This window comes from Uranotaenia lowii, unplaced genomic scaffold, assembly GCF_029784155.1.
Source record: "Uranotaenia lowii strain MFRU-FL unplaced genomic scaffold, ASM2978415v1 HiC_scaffold_4, whole genome shotgun sequence".
Taxonomy (NCBI): domain Eukaryota; kingdom Metazoa; phylum Arthropoda; class Insecta; order Diptera; family Culicidae; genus Uranotaenia; species Uranotaenia lowii.
The window spans coordinates 213,437-223,952 of NW_026598311.1; positions in this window are offsets into that span (position 1 = coordinate 213,437).

The window sequence follows — 10,516 nt, forward strand, 5'->3', positions numbered from 1 at the left end:
CCGTTTTTCGGGATTCTGAGCTTAATTTGGGATCACAACTTTAAAATGCGTTTTCTGGCCTTTAGAAGCGTCTTTTAGGGATTCTGAGCTTAATTTGGGATCACAACTTTAAAATGCGTTTTCTGGCCTTTGGAAGCCGTTTTTCGGGATTCTGAGCATAATTTGGAATCACAACTTAAAAATGCGTTTTCTGGCCTTTAGAAGCGTCTTTTAGGGATTCTGAGCTTAATTTGGGATCACAACTTTAAAATGCGTTTTCTGGCCTTTAGAAGCCGTTTTTCGGGATTCTGAGCTTAATTTGGGATCACAACTTTAAAATGCGTTTTCTGGCCTTTAGAAGCCGTTTTTCGGGATTCTGAGCTTAATTTGGGATCCCAACTTTAAAATGCGTTTTCGGGCCTTTAGAAGCCGTTTTTCGGGATTCTGAGCTTAATTTGGGATCACAACTTTAAAATGCGTTTTCTGGCCTTTAGAAGCGTCTTTTAGGGATTCTGAGCTTAATTTGGGATCACAACTTTAAAATGCGTTTTCTGGCCTTTAGAAGCACTTTTTGGGGATTCTGAGCTCAATTTGGGATCACAACTTTAAAATGCGTTTTCTGGCCTTTAGAAGCCGTTTTTCGGGATTCTGAGCATAATTTGGAATCACAACTTTAAAATGCGTTTTCTGGCCTTTAGAAGCGTCTTTTAGGGATTCTGAGCTTAATTTGGGATCACAACTTTAAAATGCGTTTTCTGGCCTTTAGAAGCCGTTTTTCGGGATTCTGAGCTTAATTTGGGATCACAACTTTAAAATGCGTTTTCTGGCCTTTAGAAGCCGTTTTTCGGGATTCTGAGCATAATTTGGAATCACAACTTTAAAATGCGTTTTCTGGCCTTTAGAAGCGTCTTTTAGGGATTCTGAGCTTAATTTGGGATCACAACTTTAAAATGCGTTTTCTGGCCTTTAGAAGCGTCTTTTAGGGATTCTGAGCTTAATTTGGGATCACAACTTTAAAATGCGTTTTCTGGCCTTTAGAAGCCGTTTTTCGGGATTCTGAGCTTAATTTGGGATCACAACTTTAAAATGCGTTTTCTGGCCTTTAGAAGCACTTTTTGGGGATTCTGAGCTCAATTTGGGATCACAACTTTAAAATGCGTTTTCTGGCCTTTAGAAGCCGTTTTTCGGGATTCTGAGCTTAATTTGGGATCACAACTTTAAAATGCGTTTTCTGGCCTTTAGAAGCACTTTTTGGGGATTCTGAGCTCAATTTGGGATCACAACTTTAAAATGCGTTTTCTGGCCTTTAGAAGCGTCTTTTAGGGATTCTGAGCTTAATTTGGGATCACAACTTTAAAATGCGTTTTCTGGCCTTTAGAAGCCGTTTTTCGGGATTCTAAGCTTAATTTGGGATCACAACTTTAAAATGCGTTTTCTGGCCTTTAGAAGCACTTTTTGGGGATTCTGAGCTCAATTTGGGATCACAACTTTAAAATGCTTTTTCTGGCCTTTAGAAGCACTTTTTGGGGATTCTGAGCTCAATTTGGGATCACAACTTTAAAATGCGTTTTCTGTCCTTTAGAAGCCGTTTTTCGGGATTCTGAGCTTAATTTGGGATCACAACTTTAAAATGCGTTTTCTGGCCTTTAGAAGCCGTTTTTCGGGATTCTGAGCTTAATTTGGGATCACAACTTTAAAATGCGTTTTCTGGCCTTTAGAAGCACTTTTTCGGGATTCTGAGCTTAATTTGGGATCACAACTTTAAAATGCGTTTTCTGGCCTTTAGAAGCGTCTTTTAGGGATTCTGAGCTTAATTTGGGATCACAACTTTAAAATGCGTTTTCTGGCCTTTAGAAGCCGTTTTTCGGGATTCTGAGCTTAATTTGGGATCACAACTTTAAAATGCGTTTTCTGGCCTTTAGAAGCCGTTTTTCGGGATTCTGAGCTTTATTTGGGATCACAACTTTAAAATGCGTTTTCTGGCCTTTAGAAGCACTTTTTGGGGATTCTGAGCTTTATTTGGGATCACAACTTTAAAATGCGTTTTCTGGCCTTTAGAAGCCGTTTTTCGGGATTCTGAGCTTAATTTGGGATCACAACTTTAAAATGCGTTTTCTGGCCTTTAGAAGCACTTTTTGGGGATTCTGAGCTTAATTTGGGATCACAACTTTAAAATGCGTTTTCTGGCCTTTAGAAGCCGTTTTTCGGGATTCTGAGCTTAATTTGGGATCACAACTTTAAAATGCGTTTTCTGGCCTTTAGAAGCCGTTTTTCGGGATTCTGAGCTTTATTTGGGATCACAACTTTAAAATGCGTTTTCTGGCCTTTAGAAGCACTTTTTGGGGATTCTGAGCTTAATTTGGGATCACAACTTTAAAATGCGTTTTCTGGCCTTTAGAAGCCGTTTTTCGGGATTCTGAGCTTTATTTGGGATCACAACTTTAAAATGCGTTTTCTGGCCTTTAGAAGCCGTTTTTCTGAGCTTTATTTGGGATCACAACTTTAAAATGCGTTTTCTGGCCTTTAGAAGCACTTTTTGGGGATTCTGAGCTTAATTTGGGATCACAACTTTAAAATGCGTTTTCTGGCCTTTAGAAGCCGTTTTTCGGGATTCTGAGCTTTATTTGGGATCACAACTTTAAAATGCGTTTTATGGCCTTTTGAAGCCGTTTTTCGGGATTCTGAGCTTTATTTGGGATCACAACTTTAAAATGCGTTTTCTGGCCTTTAGAAGCACTTTTTGGGGATTCTGAGCTTTATTTGGGATCACAACTTTAAAATGCGTTTTCTGGCCTTTAGAAGCACTTTTTGGGGATTCTGAGCTTAATTTGGGATCACAACTTTAAAATGCGTTTTCTGGCCTTTAGAAGCACTTTTTGGGGATTTTGAGCTTAATTTGGGATCACAACTTTAAAATGCGTTTTCTGGCCTTTAGAAGCACTTTTTGGGGAATTTGAGCTTAATTTGGGATCACAACTTTAAAATGCGTTTTCTGGCCTTTAGAAGCACTTTTTGGGGATTCTGAGCTTAATTTGGGATCACAACTTTAAAATGCGTTTTCTGGCCTTTAGAAGCCGTTTTTCGGGATTCTGAGCTTTATTTGGGATCACAACTTTAAAATGCGTTTTCTGGCCTTTAGAAGCACTTTTTGGGGATTCTGAGCTTAATTTGGGATCACAACTTTAAAATGCGTTTTCTGGCCTTTAGAAGCCGTTTTTCGGGATTCTGAGCTTAATTTGGGATCACAACTTTAAAATGCGTTTTCTGGCCTTTAGAAGCCGTTTTTCGGGATTCTGAGCTTTATTTGGGATCACAACTTTAAAATGCGTTTTCTGGCCTTTAGAAGCACTTTTTGGGGATTCTGAGCTTTATTTGGGATCACAACTTTAAAATGCGTTTTCTGGCCTTTAGAAGCACTTTTTGGGGATTCTGAGCTTTATTTGGGATCACAACTTTAAAATGCGTTTTCTGGCCTTTAGAAGCACTTTTTGGGGATTCTGAGCTTTATTTGGGATCACAACTTTAAAATGCGTTTTCTGGCCTTTAGAAGCACTTTTTGGGGATTCTGAGCTTAATTTGGGATCACAACTTTAAAATGCGTTTTCTGGCCTTTAGAAGCACTTTTTGGGGATTCTGAGCTTTATTTGGGATCACAACTTTAAAATGCGTTTTCTGGCCTTTAGAAGCACTTTTTGGGGATTCTGAGCTTAATTTGGGATCACAACTTTAAAATGCGTTTTCTGGCCTTTAGAAGCACTTTTTGGGGATTCTGAGCTTAATTTGGGATCACAACTTTAAAATGCGTTTTCTGGCCTTTAGAAGCCGTTTTTCGGGATTCTGAGCTTTATTTGGGATCACAACTTTAAAATGCGTTTTCTGGCCTTTAGAAGCACTTTTTGGGGATTTTGAGCTTAATTTGGGATCACAACTTTAAAATGCGTTTTCTGGCCTTTAGAAGCACTTTTTGGGGATTCTGAGCTCAATTTGGGATCACAACTTTAAAATGCGTTTTCTGGCCTTTAGAAGCCGTTTTTCGGGATTCTGAGCTTAATTTGGGATCACAACTTTAAAATGCGTTTTCTGGCCTTTAGAAGCACTTTTTGGGGATTCTGAGCTTTATTTGGGATCACAACTTTAAAATGCGTTTTCTGGCCTTTAGAAGCACTTTTTGGGGATTCTGAGCTTAATTTGGGATCACAACTTTGAAATGCGTTTTCTGGCCTTTAGAAGCACTTTTTGGGGATTTTGAGCTTAATTTGGGATCACAACTTTAAAATGCGTTTTCTGGCCTTTAGAAGCCGTTTTTCGGGATTCTGAGCTTTATTTGGGATCACAACTTTAAAATGCGTTTTCTGGCCTTTAGAAGCACTTTTTGGGGATTTTGAGCTTAATTTGGGATCACAACTTTAAAATGCGTTTTCTGGCCTTTAGAAGCACTTTTTGGGGATTCTGAGCTTTATTTGGGATCACAACTTTAAAATGCGTTTTCTGGCCTTTAGAAGCACTTTTTGGGGATTTTGAGCTTAATTTGGGATCACAACTTTAAAATGCGTTTTCTGACCTTTAGAAGCACTTTTTGGGGATTCTGAGCTTAATTTGGGATCACAACTTTAAAATGCGTTTTCTGGCCTTTAGAAGCCGTTTTTCGGGATTCTGAGCTTAATTTGGGATCACAACTTTAAAATGCGTTTTCTGGCCTTTTGAAGCACTTTTTGGGGATTCTGAGCTTTATTTGGGATCACAACTTTAAAATGCGTTTTCTGGCCTTTAGAAGCACTTTTTGGGGATTCTGAGCTTAATTTGGGATCACAACTTTGAAATGCGTTTTCTGGCCTTTAGAAGCACTTTTTGGGGATTTTGAGCTTAATTTGGGATCACAACTTTAAAATGCGTTTTCTGGCCTTTAGAAGCCGTTTTTCGGGATTCTGAGCTTTATTTGGGATCACAACTTTAAAATGCGTTTTCTGGCCTTTAGAAGCACTTTTTGGGGATTCTGAGCTTAATTTGGGATCACCACTTTAAAATGCGTTTTCTGGCCTTTAGAAGCACTTTTTGGGGATTCTGAGCTTAATTTGGGATCACAACTTTAAAATGTGTTTTCTGGCCTTTAGAAGCACTTTTTGGGGATTCTGAGCTTAATTTGGGATCACAACTTTAAAATGCGTTTTCTGGCCTTTAGAAGCACTTTTTGGGGATTCTGAGCTTAATTTGGGATCACAACTTTAAAATGTGTTTTCTGGCCTTTAGAAGCACTTTTTGGGGATTCTGAGCTTAATTTGGGATCACAACTTTAAAAGGCGTTTTCTGGCCTTTAGAAGCCGTTTTTCGGGATTCTGAGCTTAATTTGGGATCACAACTTTAAAATGCGTTTTCTGGCCTTTAGAAGCCGTTTTTCGGGATTCTGAGCTTAATTTGGGATCACAACTTTAAAATGCGTTTTCTGGCCTTTAGAAGCACTTTTTGGGGATTCTGAGCTTTATTTGGGATCACAACTTTAAAATGCGTTTTCTGGCCTTTAGAAGCACTTTTTGGGGATTTTGAGCTTAATTTGGGATCACAACTTTAAAATGCGTTTTCTGGCCTTTAGAAGCACTTTTTGGGGATTCTGAGCTTAATTTGGGATCACCACTTTAAAATGCGTTTTCTGGCCTTTAGAAGCCGTTTTTCGGGATTCTGAGCTTTATTTGGGATCACAACTTTAAAATGCGTTTTCTGGCCTTTAGAAGCCGTTTTTCGGGATTCTGAGCTTTATTTGGGATCACAACTTTAAAATGCGTTTTCTGGCCTTTAGAAGCACTTTTTGGGGATTCTGAGCTTAATTTGGGATCACAACTTTAAAATGCGTTTTCTGGCCTTTAGAAGCACTTTTTGGGGATTCTGAGCTTTATTTGGGATCACAACTTTAAAATGCGTTTTCTGGCCTTTAGAAGCACTTTTTGGGGATTTTGAGCTTAATTTGGGATCACAACTTTAAAATGCGTTTTCTGGCCTTTAGAAGCACTTTTTGGGGATTCTGAGCTTAATTTGGGATCACCACTTTAAAATGCGTTTTCTGGCCTTTAGAAGCACTTTTTGGGGATTCTGAGCTTAATTTGGGATCACAACTTTAAAATGTGTTTTCTGGCCTTTAGAAGCACTTTTTGGGGATTCTGAGCTTAATTTGGGATCACAACTTTAAAATGCGTTTTCTGGCCTTTAGAAGCACTTTTTGGGGATTCTGAGCTTAATTTGGGATCACAACTTTAAAATGTGTTTTCTGGCCTTTAGAAGCACTTTTTGGGGATTCTGAGCTTAATTTGGGATCACAACTTTAAAAGGCGTTTTCTGGCCTTTAGAAGCCGTTTTTCGGGATTCTGAGCTTAATTTGGGATCACAACTTTAAAATGCGTTTTCTGGCCTTTAGAAGCACTTTTTGGGGATTCTGAGCTTAATTTGGGATCACAACTTTAAAATGTGTTTTCTGGCCTTTAGAAGCACTTTTTGGGGATTCTGAGCTTAATTTGGGATCACAACTTTAAAATGCGTTTTCTGGCCTTTAGAAGCACTTTTTGGGGATTCTGAGCTTAATTTGGGATCACAACTTTAAAATGTGTTTTCTGGCCTTTAGAAGCACTTTTTGGGGATTCTGAGCTTAATTTGGGATCACAACTTTAAAATGCGTTTTCTGGCCTTTAGAAGCACTTTTTGGGGATTCTGAGCTTAATTTGGGATCACAACTTTAAAATGTGTTTTCTGGCCTTTAGAAGCACTTTTTGGGGATTCTGAGCTTAATTTGGGATCACAACTTTAAAAGGCGTTTTCTGGCCTTTAGAAGCCGTTTTTCGGGATTCTGAGCTTAATTTGGGATCACAACTTTAAAATGCGTTTTCTGGCCTTTAGAAGCACTTTTTGGGGATTCTGAGCTTAATTTGGGATCACAACTTTAAAATGTGTTTTCTGGCCTTTAGAAGCACTTTTTGGGGATTCTGAGCTTAATTTGGGATCACAACTTTAAAATGCGTTTTCTGGCCTTTAGAAGCACTTTCTGGGGATTCTGAGCTTAATTTGGGATCACAACTTTAAAATGCGTTTTCTGGCCTTTAGAAGCTTTTTCTGGGGATTCTGAGCTTAATTTGGGATCACAATTTTAAAATGCGTTTTCTGGTCTTTAGAAGCCGTTTTTCGGGATTCTGAGCTTAATTTGGGATCACAACTTTAAAATGCGTTTTCTGGCCTTTAGAAGCCGTTTTTCGGGATTCTGAGCTTAATTTGGGATCACAACTTTAAAATGCGTTTTCTGGCCTTTTGAAGCACTTTTTGGGGATTCTGAGCTTAATTTGGGATCACAACTTTAAAATGCGTTTTCTGGCCTTTAGAAGCCGTTTTTCGGGATTCTGAGCTTAATTTGGGATCACAACTTTAAAATGCGTTTTCTGGCCTTTAGAAGCACTTTTTGGGGATTCTGAGCTTTATTTGGGATCACAACTTTAAAATGCGTTTTCTGGCCTTTAGAAGCACTTTTTGGGGATTTTGAGCTTAATTTGGGATCACAACTTTAAAATGCGTTTTCTGGCCTTTAGAAGCACTTTTTGGGGATTCTGAGCTTAATTTGGGATCACCACTTTAAAATGCGTTTTCTGGCCTTTAGAAGCCGTTTTTCGGGATTCTGAGCTTTATTTGGGATCACAACTTTAAAATGCGTTTTCTGGCCTTTAGAAGCCGTTTTTCGGGATTCTGAGCTTTATTTGGGATCACAACTTTAAAATGCGTTTTCTGGCCTTTAGAAGCACTTTTTGGGGATTCTGAGCTTTATTTGGGATCACAACTTTAAAATGCGTTTTCTGGCCTTTAGAAGCACTTTTTGGGGATTTTGAGCTTAATTTGGGATCACAACTTTAAAATGCGTTTTCTGGCCTTTAGAAGCACTTTTTGGGGATTCTGAGCTTAATTTGGGATCACAACTTTAAAATGTGTTTTCTGGCCTTTAGAAGCCGTTTTTCGGGATTCTGAGCTTAATTTGGGATCACAACTTTAAAATGCGTTTTCTGGCCTTTAGAAGCACTTTTTGGGGATTCTGAGCTTTATTTGGGATCACAACTTTAAAATGCGTTTTCTGGCCTTTAGAAGCACTTTTTGGGGATTCTGAGCTTTATTTGGGATCACAACTTTAAAATGCGTTTTCTGGCCTTTAGAAGCACTTTTTGGGGATTCTGAGCTTTATTTGGGATCACAACTTTAAAATGCGTTTTCTGGCCTTTAGAAGCACTTTTTGGGGATTCTGAGCTTTATTTGGGATCACAACTTTAAAATGCGTTTTCTGGCCTTTAGAAGCACTTTTTGGGGATTCTGAGCTTTATTTGGGATCACAACTTTAAAATGCGTTTTCTGGCCTTTAGAAGCACTTTTTGGGGATTTTGAGCTTAATTTGGGATCACAACTTTAAAATGCGTTTTCTGGCCTTTAGAAGCACTTTTTGGGGATTCTGAGCTTAATTTGGGATCACCACTTTAAAATGCGTTTTCTGGCCTTTAGAAGCACTTTTTGGGGATTCTGAGCTTAATTTGGGATCACAACTTTAAAATGTGTTTTCTGGCCTTTAGAAGCACTTTTTGGGGATTCTGAGCTTAATTTGGGATCACAACTTTAAAATGCGTTTTCTGGCCTTTAGAAGCACTTTTTGGGGATTCTGAGCTTAATTTGGGATCACAACTTTAAAATGTGTTTTCTGGCCTTTAGAAGCACTTTTTGGGGATTCTGAGCTTAATTTGGGATCACAACTTTAAAAGGCGTTTTCTGGCCTTTAGAAGCCGTTTTTCGGGATTCTGAGCTTAATTTGGGATCACAACTTTAAAATGTGTTTTCTGGCCTTTAGAAGCACTTTTTGGGGATTCTGAGCTTAATTTGGGATCACAACTTTAAAATGCGTTTTCTGGCCTTTAGAAGCACTTTTTGGGGATTCTGAGCTTAATTTGGGATCACAACTTTAAAATGTGTTTTCTGGCCTTTAGAAGCACTTTTTGGGGATTCTGAGCTTAATTTGGGATCACAACTTTAAAAGGCGTTTTCTGGCCTTTAGAAGCCGTTTTTCGGGATTCTGAGCTTAATTTGGGATCACAACTTTAAAATGCGTTTTCTGGCCTTTAGAAGCACTTTTTGGGGATTCTGAGCTTAATTTGGGATCACAACTTTAAAATGTGTTTTCTGGCCTTTAGAAGCACTTTTTGGGGATTCTGAGCTTAATTTGGGATCACAACTTTAAAATGCGTTTTCTGGCCTTTAGAAGCACTTTCTGGGGATTCTGAGCTTAATTTGGGATCACAACTTTAAAATGCGTTTTCTGGCCTTTAGAAGCTTTTTCTGGGGATTCTGAGCTTAATTTGGGATCACAATTTTAAAATGCGTTTTCTGGTCTTTAGAAGCCGTTTTTCGGGATTCTGAGCTTAATTTGGGATCACAACTTTAAAATGCGTTTTCTGGCCTTTAGAAGCACTTTTTGGGGATTCTGAGCTTAATTTGGGATCACAACTTTAAAATGTGTTTTCTGGCCTTTAGAAGCACTTTTTGGGGATTCTGAGCTTAATTTGGGATCACAACTTTAAAATGCGTTTTCTGGCCTTTAGAAGCCGTTTTTCGGGATTCTGAGCTTAATTTGGGATCACAACTTTAAAATGTGTTTTCTGGCCTTTAGAAGCACTTTTTGGGGATTCTGAGCTTAATTTGGGATCACAACTTTAAAATGCGTTTTCTGGCCTTTAGAAGCACTTTTTGGGGATTCTGAGCTTAATTTGGGATCACAACTTTAAAATGCGTTTTCTGGCCTTTAGAAGCACTTTTTGGGGATTCTGAGCTTAATTTGGGATCACAACTTTAAAATGCGTTTTCTGGCCTTTAGAAGCACTTTTTGGGGATTCTGAGCTTAATTTGGGATCACAACTTTAAAATGCGTTTTCTGGCCTTTAGAAGCTTTTTCTGGGGATTCTGAGCTTAATTTGGGATCACAATTTTAAAATGCGTTTTCTGGTCTTTAGAAGCCGTTTTTCGGGATTCTGAGCTTAATTTGGGATCACAACTTTAAAATGTGTTTTCTGGCCTTTAGAAGCACTTTTTGGGGATTCTGAGCTTAATTTGGGATCACAATTTTAAAAGGCGTTTTCTGGCCTTTAGAAGCCGTTTTTCGGGATTCTGAGCTTAATTTGGGATCACAACTTTAAAAGGCGTTTTCTGGCCTTTAGAAGCCGTTTTTCGGGATTCTGAGCTTAATTTGGGATCACAACTTTAAAATGCGTTTTCTGGCCTTTAGAAGCACTTTTTGGGGATTCTGAGCTTAATTTGGGATCACAACTTTAAAATGCGTTTTCTGGCCTTTAGAAGCTTTTTCTGGGGATTCTGAGCTTAATTTGGGATCACAATTTTAAAATGCGTTTTCTGGTCTTTAGAAGCCGTTTTTCGGGATTCTGAGCTTAATTTGGGATCACAACTTTAAAATGTGTTTTCTGGCCTTTAGAAGCACTTTTTGGGGATTCTGAGCTTAATTTGGGATCACAACTTTAAAAGGCGT